This window comes from Belonocnema kinseyi, chromosome 5 (genome assembly GCF_010883055.1).
Source record: "Belonocnema kinseyi isolate 2016_QV_RU_SX_M_011 chromosome 5, B_treatae_v1, whole genome shotgun sequence".
Lineage (NCBI taxonomy): Eukaryota > Metazoa > Arthropoda > Insecta > Hymenoptera > Cynipidae > Belonocnema > Belonocnema kinseyi.
Window position 1 is genome coordinate 26,722,876 of NC_046661.1, and position 9,514 is coordinate 26,732,389.

Genomic DNA, 9,514 nt, shown 5'->3' on the forward strand with positions numbered 1-9,514 from the left:
CTCTTCTGCACCACATTCTTTTAGAATTATCTCGTTACTTACTTTGTCCATTAGGGATTTCCCGCTTATTATGCGCATGAATCTCATGTCAATTGCGTTAAAAGCCCATGCTCTTCATGCTTGCATTTAGTTTATTCAAAATGAAGGATGTAAACAAGGATACATACATTTGCTCATTGCAATCTGTTCATGTTAACTTATTTTCATTACGAATAGTTTATGATGATTTAATCAGATGTTTAAAGTTCTTTAAATACTAAAGTTCTCTCATTGAAACAGTTCAATATTGAAAATTAAAATCTGCATGTACCTTCTTTAATTTCGAGCATGAGATTAAAATCGTCTTTCGAAATGATTACTAATTCTTTCAAGTCTTCCAAACCTGCATTTTAAAATTCTTTACATTGCGCATTCACGCTTTAAATCATTATATAATATCATATATTATATAATAATAATAAACATTTCTAAAAATTCCTAATTGAGCTTATTGTAAATTATTGTATGATACGACATTCGTAATATTTTAAGTGATTATATATATTTTTTTCCTCAGAATTTATAAAATTCCCAGTCAAAAAGGAATTTAATGACATATTTCTCGTCTGCTACAAAAAATTCCTACCTTCCCCGTCAAGCGGTCACCCTGATTTAAAAAGTACTATATAAAAACATGAATAAAAAAATATTTTCACTTCTTTCAGTTTCACGTATTTATTACAAACAATTTTTTCACGATTTTCTATTCATATTTCTTTTATTGTGCGAATTTTCAGACAAAATGTTCAAACTAAAAAAATCGCATTTGCATTTATTTCAGTAATTTGAAAGCTAGGTGAATTTCAAAACTGAGAACCCACTTATAATGATAGATATCAATTCATTTTCAACTGCATTTCTTTAAAAATGCTTTATAAACCTTTTTTTATATTTTGTAATTATTAAAATTATTTCACTTTAATGCATTACACTATTTTTTCACTGTTTTACATTAAAATTAAGTACAGTAGTGTACATTTTACCAAAAATATGACCGAAATTTTTAAATGCCCGCTAAGTGTCATGGCGGCGCCTAAGCTTCCGCTCTTAAATGTAAAGGATTATTTCGGAAAAATCTTCGTGAGAACACATGATCCAACAAACCATGGTCCCGCCAATTCGATGCTCAAATAGGATCGACTTGGAGGGAGTGACTTGGAGTGAACCGAAGCCCTCCACCATACTCACTGCTGGCGCGAATGGAAGGGGAAGGCCACTGCCGCACTCGATCCATGATGTCCATGGACATAGAAAACAAGGGACTAGGCATGCCATTGCGGGGGTGATGCAATGAGAGGGGTGGTTCACCACCTTTTGATGTCCCACGACAAACATGGCAGCGCCCACATGTTTATATTTTCAAGCACAGTTTGTCGGCTAAAATGCTCGTGCGCATAATCAAACGGCACATCGGAATATGGCGGCTCTCCTCACTCATGGAATTCTCCCCTCCCCCGTGGATTCAACCCCGCTCACGCAAGTTAGGATGGCATGCCTAGTAACGTGTTTCCTATGTCCATGGTGATGTCAGAAAGGTCGGGTGCCCCAGGGTGCCGAATCTGATTGGTTGACTTTTTTTTTACTTGCGCCTGGCAGGACCATGCTTTGTTGGATCATGATGTAAACAGGAATTGTCTGTGTGTTGGCTGGCAGACGACCAGGAGACGGGCGTGTAAATATACCTTAAAATAGTATTTGCGGCCGAATTTCTCCTCGCTGAAAAGCCCTGACATACACGGTCGATGTAGGGGGCTGGGTGTGCCCCAGGCCCCCAGTGTGCCCTAATCATCCCGAATAAGTCGTAGTTGCAATATAACCTCGAAAATGAATTTTAACGACTTTAGGTTTCTAAATATTTTTTAGCGAGATTAGTACCACTAAAAATGTAATGTGTTTCACTTAGAGTTTCAACACGTCAAGATTACAGGATGTCACTTCTACCATTGCTGAGTAATAACTTTAATAATCAATTCTTAAGGTTATGTGAGCTGTGTTTAATGTCTTTAACAAAATTATCTGAAAGTGCTACTTCTACACAAGTTATTTTACCTTTATATATTATATAAATGATAAAGCATAATATCATAAGCTTAAATTTATGCATTGCAGGGGTTAAATTCACATCATGGGTGCGAATGTTCATGTGAAAGTCATGTCTGTGGTTTCGTTATACATTTTTGTTAACATTGTGTTATAGATCAGAACAGAAATGTCCAAGGAGATACTCTAAAAAAACATGTGTAATTTCACTACGTTTATCGTAGGTTTTTTCTTACCTACAAATCACAGTGGGAATTTTACAAAATCGTGTAGAATCAACAGGCCTAAAATATTTTGAATTTCAGACTGCACACTTGTCATTCACTCTTATTGCCTTCGGACAATCGTAGCGATTTTACAGTTTTTCGTAAAATTACATGAAAGAACTGCCAGTCTATATACGTTTTTTACAGTGTGTATTTAAAACTATTCTTTTATGAATTTTCCATATAATTACTAAATTTATATTACTATTTTTTCAACAATCTCCTTTTGAATTGCTCTTGACTTAAAGATGTTTGTTTCAAATTTTCAAGTTCTAAAGTCAAAATCATTTTACTTTACTCCAAAAACATAAGTATATATCTTTCGTTATATGTCAGTACTGTTCTTTTGAATACAAGTTTAGCTACAACGGGAACAAAATATCTAAGTTTAGTACTTATATTGTTTAAAGCGAACATTTTTAATTATAACCTAAAAATTTGATTTCTCAACCCATTTGTACTATGTATTAATAATTTGTTCATACTCCAGAAGTATAAGGAATAAACATTATTTCGCGCTGTAACCGTGCTGAAATTTACCACTCTACACCGTTCTCCAAGTTCAAAAAATTTCAATGATGGATCCAAAGTCTGGCTTCATAGAAAATTTCTCTATCGTTTGTAGGTTTTAAAATCGCAAACCGCTAAATCATAGATGCTCCTTTTCGCGTAAGATTCACAATTTTGTACCGATTTTGCTATTTAAAAAAACAGAAACTATCCTGCCGATTTTTGAAAATGAAATTTTTTAAATTGATATTTAAGTTCAGGGTGGCCACATCTCAGGGAAGTCAGGGAAAATAAAGTTTGTTAGGGAAATGAAGCAGCTGTTAGGGAAAATAGAAATTAATATGTTTTTGCAATATTTTGGAAGCACTTCCTAATATCAATATAAATATTTTTTCAATGTACATTCTTTAAAAAAATAATTCGATTTTTATTTTTTTATTTTTAGTTATTTCCTTATTTACAGTTTCCTTTATTTAAATAATCAGGTCAGAAAACTCAGCGGCTTTACAATGGGCTATGAATAGCTTTTGTAAAATCAAACCTTATTTTTAAAACTTACCCCCTGTAATGAAAAAAAGTATTTGAAAAATGACTAGGCTAGATTTTTTTTCTATTTTTTTGCTTTCCAATTTGATATAAACATTTTTGTAAAATCAACCCCTATTTTAAATAGCAACCCCCCGTGCTGCAAAAAAGGAAACTATCTAGCAGGGTATTACTTATTAAATATTAACATGGTATTTTTAAGGCATAACTAAGGAGCAAAATTATGACTGATGTAGACTGACGCCAAAAGGTGTATACATTAACTGTTGAAATTGCTGTGCTCTTAATTTTGGTGCTCTTTCTTTATTTTCCAATGGCATATAAATCGCTTTTGTTAAATTAACCATTCTATATAAAAGAAACACCCTGTAATAAAAACGCTTATTGGAAAAAGTCGATATATACATAGATGGAACTTACTTACAAAATAGTAACATGGTACTTTTAAGCATAATTTTATCTCATAAAAATTATTTTCCAGTCTATGTGTGTATATTCAAAAGATATAATTTACCTTTTTCGATGCATCTTTTAATGATTTTAAGCAACTTCCAGCACAACAATTATTAACGAGTGAAATTCATTTTTATATAAAGAACATTCTAAATGTCCAGAACGGTTGAAAGTTTTTTGAGAGCAGACTTTTTCTAAAATAATTTTTTCAAATAGTTATTAAAATTATTTTTAAAGATAAGTTGAAATTGTTTTGAAATCCTAAAAAGCACTTTTGTGAATAGGGATGCTAGGGATCTACATATATGTTGTACAATGTATTTTGGCTTCTATCTGTGTTTTATCTTTAATCTTTTATCTATGATAACCATTTGCCCAAATCACATTAGAAAAAAATGCATCTCGTTTTGTACAAAATTGTCATATAATGCCAATAAAATTAAGATTGACTTCACGATAAGGGCAGTTTTTTGGGGTTAATAAAACTTGATCATTTACAGCATTGAGTCAATAAAAAAATCAAGTGAACGATCTACCTGGATAACGTTGAACTTGTGTGGGTTTCACTAATGCAGTTGTCCAGAAATGTACATAGTCTACCACTAATCAAATTGAGACGAATTTTGCGATAAGGGTAGTTTCATAGGGATACTAAAACTTGATTCCTTACAACATCGAGTCGATAAAAAAATCATGTTACCGATATACCTGGATTAGGTCGAATTTATATGGGGTTTACTCCAAAAATGTACATATTCTACTACCAATCAAATCGAGACCAATTTTGCGACCAGGGTTTTTTTTGGGGGGGATGCTATAATTTCATACCTCAGAGCATAGGGTCTGACGACAACCCAGGTGACTGATATACCTGGATAAGTTCGACATTTGAGGAGTTTCGATAGTAGCAGAGTCAAAAAAATTCTCAAAGGTCTTCTCATCAAACTTAGTCATATTTCGCGTTAGGGGTGGTTTCGTGGGGTAGTTGGAACATAATTCCTTACCATCCCGCTGGAAAAATGAAGAAACCGAATCAACCAAACAAAATCGAATTTTGTCAAGTTTGAATCTTGAATATTTATTAGCAGAAACATTACAACCCTGTATTTGAAGGAGATAATAAATCGGCGACCTGATATTATGTGATAATTATGTACAGAACGGAATGCTTTTTTTTGTTAATGTGATTTTGGTTATTACGCACATAAAAGCAAAAATGTATTTTACAACATAAATGTAGGTCCCCAGCAACCCTAATCACACGGCTGCTTTTTAGGGTTTTAAAATGATTTCAACTTATCTTTAAAAATAGTTTTAATCACTAATTGAAAAGATTAGTTTACAAAAAGTCTGCTCTCAACAAATTTTCAATCATTCTGAACATTTAGATTGTTCGTTATATGAACATGGATTTTTTTCGTTAAGAATTTGTTGCGCTGGAAGTTGTTTAAAGGTATTAAAAGGCGCATCGAAAAAGGTCAATTATATTTTTTGAATATACACGTATAGACTGGGGAATAATTTTGTGAAAGATGTTGCAATGTTAGCTTATACGTTATGGGGGTTATTTCTGTAAAGATTAGGAATGAGAAATAATTATGCTCAGAAGTACCATTTTACTATTTTATAAGTAAGTTCCATCTATGCAGATAACGACTTTTTTCAATACGTGTTTTCATTACAGGGTGTTGCTTTTTTATATAAGAGTTCATTTTACAAAAGCGATTGATATGTCGTTGGAAAATAAATAAAGAGCACAAAAATCCCAGCAGTTAATGTATACAATTTTTGGCATAAGTCAGCAGGTTGATACAGAGGGTTGATTTTTAAAATAAGGGTTTATTTGAAAAAAAGTGTTTTATATCACATTGGAAAGCAGATACATAGAATTAAAAAAATCTAGCCTAGTCATTTTTTAATACTTAATAAAAATACTTTTTTCATCAGGAGGGGGGGGGGTTCATTTTTCAAAATAAGGGTTGATTTTACAAAAGCGAATCATAGCGCATTGTACCGCCAAAAATAGCAAAAAAATCTAACACAGTCTTTTTTAATTTCATGATTTTTGTAGAGGGTGTCGCTGAGTTGACGGCACGATAGCTCTGCCCTGTTTTCTCAAAAACGAATAGAAAAAACAAACTTTTTATAGTTGTCAAAAATAGCAACAAAAAATAGCATAAATATCCATTATACGACCATTTGTTTTTCGTTAGTGGCGCCGCTGAGTTGTCTGACGTTAATTTATCCATATTGCCATGTATAGCACATTTTTCTGGCTTGTTTCGCTATTTTGCTTGGCATATTATTGAAACCTTATTCGCTTTTGTAATAATTTCCTGTCAGGGTAAATTCGTCTAAATGTCAGAGAAAAGAAAGGGACCTGTCATGGAAATTAGAATATTCAATCCTGTGGCCACCCTGAAGTTCAAAAATGCCACGAAAACATAGTTTTTTTATATTTTGTTACCTGCTTTTGCCTCATTAATTGACTTCTCAAAAAGGTATAGAATTAGTGAATTTACATTTAATAAACAGAGTTTAATATCATGGATGAAGTTCCTTTACTCTTTTCATTAAGTTGATGAACAACATTAATTTTTGTTGTATTTTAAAGCCTGGAATCAAAATTGATGTTCTCTAGCCCCTTGATATCAATCGAAAAATTGTTCCAAAAAAGGAAAATCAAACGCGTATCATTATTCAAATATTGTTCTTGAGGGAAAAATAAACGAATCTCCTAAATAGACGCATCTTCTATATCTAAAAGTGCATATTTATTAATGAATTTGTTTATGATTATTGTTTATAAAAATGAAAAATATGGTTCAGTATCAACATGTCTGCTTTAAATATTATATTGATGGTAAAATAAACAATCCTGCTAAAAAATTCATGTTCTGTATATGAAAGCGCCTATTTCATGAGTTTATGTACCAGGATTATACATGGATTTTGCATGAGTCCAAAAGAGATAAGAATGCTTACAGTCTTCAAAATACACCAAAGATAAATTTTTGTTTATCAATCTGCTTATAAAAATTAAAGAAGTAAAGAAGCTTCATCAAAGAAATTAAAATCTGTTTTAGCAACTCATGTGGAAAAATTGAGGGGGACCCCTTAGGGGTCGCAATGGATTGCCCTCAAGCCTTGTGGAATCCATGAGGACAATTTAGACGAGGCCCCCTTATGACAACGAAATGCTAATCCGTAGGAATCCAACATGGGCTTCCCTCATGGTTGACATCATGAAGCCCTCTTGGTTGGTATCCTGAAGCCTTCTTGGTTGTTTATTCTAGTGCTGGCACCTGTACTGGCACATCTTTGGGATGATAATGCTCTTTTGTACTGAGCTGTCAGTGTTGGCCCAGCACTGGATATCGATACTGGCGCAGTACTGCACCAATATGAAATTCACCATGGGCGCAGTATTGCGTCATTGCTAACTAGTACTGTACTGCTATACTCTAACGATATGAAAAAAATGGTATTTAAAAAATAAATATCAATTGATTTCGAGTATTTTTACTTCAAATATTAATAGTCCTGTTTAGACTGAATACATATATTACATTTTTATACATTATATAATAAATAAAATTTCTAACGCTACGGGGTATCAAACCTACATTTGTAATCGGGAGTTTTAACCACTACGCTAAATCGAATAGTTGAAACTCTGTGAAAAATCCACCCTCATAAGCTACAGTTCAGAGAAGTTAAAGTACCAATTTTTAAGTTCTCTTTTTCTAGATATTTATTATTATAAGACGTTATGTAAATGTAAAATACACGAACTGTTAACAAGAATATCAAAAAAAGAATTTTTAAATAAATAATTTTAATTGATTACAATTTTTCTTCGCGTAATATATCGTTTTTCCCCGTTGTGGACTACTTTACAAATTTTTACAATGAGAGTAAATGTAATTTTCTATGAACATTAAAACTTTTTAAGAGTGGCACTCAGAAATTTAATCGTGTACTTTGACAATTTATTAATAATGAAATTTCTTTAACTTTCGTATAAGGTTCGGTTTTTAGGTGTTTTATACTATTTTACAACGCTAAGATTGGCACAAAAGTAAACTTTTCTGAGCATTTACAAATTGTTTTCAGGACAGTTGTGTTTAGAGTTCTTAGAAATTTTTCAAAGCATGAAACATATTTTTGAATTTATTTTTTATCCCCACTTTTTAGGATATAAAATATTCACCCTTCGTACTTAGAAATTGTAATCGTTGATCCGTGAAGTCAACCGAACTGGGCCCTCCGCGGGGCCCTTGTGAATTTTCCACGCGTGCATTACCCACGCAGGCCCCTACCGAGGGATCATCCTGAGAGTGCTAAACGGGGCTTTTTCCACACGGGAAATGTAAATTCACTAATTCTATACCTTTTGGGAAAATATCAATGAATTAGGCAAAGCAGGTAGAAAAAATAAAAAAAGTATGTTTTTTTGTGTAGTTTTCGACTTGAAGGACAATTTTTTTAAACTTTTCTTTTAATCAGCTCGATAATGTTCTTCAGAATTTAATGGAGTTAAAGGGTGATTACAAAAAACTCTACCACTTTAAGTCTACGATAATTGTCACTTTTTTCTTTAAATAAATAATTTCTTCTAAAAATATCTTGTTTAAATACTTATATCAAATACAATTGATTAAAGTTTCCAAATTTTCGACGCTTTCGTTTAGAAATTATAAATAAAAAAGTATGCACAATATCTTGACACGCACCTGTCCGAAAACTATGAAATAATAACGAAACATTGCTGAATAATGATAACAAAATTTTTTGTACTGAGATTCATAGATATCACTTATATTGAGTTTAAAAAATCCCTGGTCACGCTATATGGCTATCTTAGGATAAAACTCGAAAATAATTATTATTACTACTCATAATGCGGTCTCAAACTGTTTATTTTGATACTTACGAAGATTTTAGTATAGTTAAAAATCGAATTCTCAACGTTCATCCCCAAGCAGAGTAAATAATAACTATTTTTAAATAATACTTTATATAAAATGTCTCCTAACGCTCCGGATTTATTATATTACAAAATAAGTTTGTACATTGAGACGCTGAAGTCAACATAAAGTAAATCGTTGAAATAGTAATTCGCCTATATTTTTAAATATTTTGATCTGTTCTGTGTATATCGTTAAAACATTTTTAGAATTTTTTGTTTCATCATATTTGCATGTCATGTTACGCGACCTTAACAACTTGTAAAATTTATATCCACCACAGATCCATTCCTTGATCTTTTAGTTTTACATTTTCATACTCATAAGCACAACCGCAGGATTTCGCCGGGAGCGGGTGCTAATCTGGAAAATTGCACCCGCTCCCAGCGAAATCGCGGTAAAATTTCACCCACAACCACGTCTCGCGACCGTGAGATTGGTGGTTACAGTCTGTAAAGGAATCAATACGACGATATAGCAAAAGCCTCGTGCACCCTAAGAACACGGAGTGACCCAAGGACAACCGCCTTCTGAATTTTTCCTGCAAGTGTTCTAGCATATTGTTAACACGCAGGGATGCTTTTTAGACTATTAGCAAGTGAAAGCTTGGCACCTCCAAGAGCGCCGATGACAAGGACGATCAGTTTAACAGAATATTCCGGGTACAATCGTTGCAACTCCCTTATAAGG

At 32.7% G+C, this 9,514-nt stretch overlaps 1 protein-coding gene across 4 annotated transcripts in view; it reads left to right on the forward strand.

Annotated features, from left to right (window-relative positions):
• Window positions 1–1,686: 1,686 nt before the first annotated feature.
• Window positions 1,687–9,514, forward strand: part of LOC117172517 (zinc finger protein 2 homolog) — a 49,193-nt gene continuing 41,365 nt past the window's right edge. The window contains exon 1 of one of the 4 annotated variants that reach the window (XM_033360537.1): window positions 1,687–1,989. The gene's annotated coding sequence lies outside the window, so the exon portion shown is untranslated. The remainder of the gene's footprint in view (window positions 1,990–9,514) is intronic. The other 3 variants (XM_033360536.1, XM_033360539.1, XM_033360538.1) reach the window with 3 other exon arrangements.